This window comes from Pteropus vampyrus, unplaced genomic scaffold (assembly GCF_000151845.1).
Source record: "Pteropus vampyrus isolate Shadow unplaced genomic scaffold, Pvam_2.0 Scaffold112, whole genome shotgun sequence".
NCBI classification, from domain to species: domain Eukaryota; kingdom Metazoa; phylum Chordata; class Mammalia; order Chiroptera; family Pteropodidae; genus Pteropus; species Pteropus vampyrus.
The window spans coordinates 3,262,045-3,264,429 of record NW_011888893.1 but is presented as its reverse complement, the minus strand read 5'-3'; positions in this window follow the sequence as shown (position 1 = coordinate 3,264,429).

The following is a 2,385-nucleotide window of genomic DNA, read 5'->3' as shown; positions in this document are numbered from 1 at the left end:
ATCACGGTCCCGTCCAGTCCTGACCGTGTGCCGTCCACGGCCCGTCGCCCAGTTAAGTCCGACCTCTGGCCGGTGTTGAAATTCAGAAGAGAGTCGAATACGTAAAGTCCCTCGTTCTTCTGCTATCTCCGTGGAGTCAAGGACGCCCTTGAGAATACAGCACAACGTTGCGGCCCTCCCTTCCCATACGCCATGGTACTCATTCTCATTATGAGCAGTTCCCGGGGACTCACCGACGGAGACTCAGGCAGCTCGTGAGGAGGTGGTCCCCAGCGTGCGTGCAGGCAGGGCCACGTTTTTCTCATGAGAACTGGACGACACCTCAAATCTTCACTCCCAGAAAACCGCCCAGCCCACTTCATGCCACGCGGCGTGACAAACAAGGTGCGGGCCTGCGTGTTTGCGAGGGCGCCAGAGAGCTTAGAGCGGGGAAGGCTCGGAGCCAGCAGGGCCTGCTCAGGAGTGGCAGAGAACTTCTTTCTCAATAAGGTTACGTTCGGAGGTATTGGGGGGTCAGGACTTCGACGTGACTTTCTGGGAAACAGTTCAGCCATAATGACATGCCAAAGCTGGAGCCGGATTCTCATCTTTCCTCCCCGCCAAACCAAACTGATAATGAAATGATTCACTTCCTCTCCCTCGTCCCTTTCTTTAAAAAGACATCGTATGTCATAGACCTTGGTAAGCGATAGGACTGGGTACATCAGAAAAGTTCTGGACAGAAGACCTGGTGCCTGATGGGGACCAATCCCGGACAGTTACAGAGGACAGAGACATGCCAAGGAAGTTACCAGTGAGGGAGGGTGACACCTTGGCAGGAAGTTGAAGTGCCGGCCTGCTCGCTACCACGACCGTTAAAACATTTCAGGCTCTTCATCTGTAGACTGTGCCGGCCCATAAATTGTAGTAGCCTGAGCTACTGTATCAGCCAATGTCATTCGAAATCCTGTAGGCTTAAAAACCTCATAAGTTGAGTGATCATGTGTGTGCTGAGTGTCGTGTATATGTGCGAGTGTGTGTTTTGTGTGTGTGCATGTGAGCCTGTGCGTTTGTGTGTGCTGCGTGTGTGTATATGAGGTCGAAATTTGGGTGCGATGATACCATCAGTTGATTGTCCCAGGATCGCTACAGATGTCCTGTGCGATAAGGGAAGCCTCGTAACCTCAGCCCTGCAAAGTGAATATGACAGTGAATTCTATGGCAGTGGTTTAAGTGATTTTCTCCTTGTAGGGACTAGTGGAACTCATGGGTTCTTCATCCCCACAGACCTCTGCTGTACCCCCTGGACACAAGCCTTTGGCTATGAAATGTGAGTACAGAAAGAAAAACAGAGAAAGCTAGGGAAATGCTGGGCTGTCACTGCCATCTGGAGCCGGAAGCAGGAAGAAAAGACTTCTTAAACGGAGAAAAGGGAGAGAGAAGAGATGGGAGAGACAGACAGACAGACAGACAGGCAGGCACCAACACGAATCAGAGAGCCCGTAGTCCAGTATTCCCCAGGGGCCTAACATCAAAAGTAGAGTTTGGGTGAATTATAAAGATTATCTTTTTAACAAGGGTCTGGAATAAGAGTAGAGATAGCCCAAAAGGTGTTACTGGAAAAGTTACTGGAAAAGTTACTGTAAAAAAGGTTCTCTCCTGTATTACAGAGTTAATATCAATTTCAAAATTTGTTCGAAAGGCGTGCCATCTTAAACTCAGCACTTCCGGCGGTTTCAAACGTATCCATACACATAAGGATGTATTTTCTGTCGGAATGTGCGTAACCCAGGTGTCTCTAATCACCTGGCGATGACGTCATCAGTGAAAATTTCAGCCGCCTTGGAGCTGCCTCCTCAGTGAGAGAAATGGTGGTGTCTGCCGGGTCATCAGATTAGTGCAGAGATCGGTTTGTTTTTAGAAATCAGGCCACTCCTATTAAGGCGTGGATATTAGACCTTACAGTCTTAGGGAACTAATCAACTATCTACGTACTTACCTCTTTACTTAATAAGTTGGTTAAGATGAAAGTAAATTCTAGCAGTGGAATTAAAGCGAAACCTATAAAAAGCAGCTTTAGAGACGTAGCTCAATCCGTGTGGAGGTTCAAGGGTAAAGGAGAACTTAACCAAGTCCTACAGCCCCAGAAGACACCTGTCATGGAACGAGGGCGGGAAACATACACTCAGGGTTTCCGGGTAAACTGAGATTTCTTTCCCCGTGTGGCGAGGGTCATGTCGATGTTTTCCACGTCAGTTTTAGCCAGTAGATTTTTGTGGGCAAAGGGGAATTTTAAAAACATGGCCAATGTTATTATCATTAATATAGTAATTCAACTGGGGTCTCGCTAAAGGCTGTGTGCCCTGTGAAGCGTATGTTTTCAGCATGTGTGATTTTTAGAGGCTT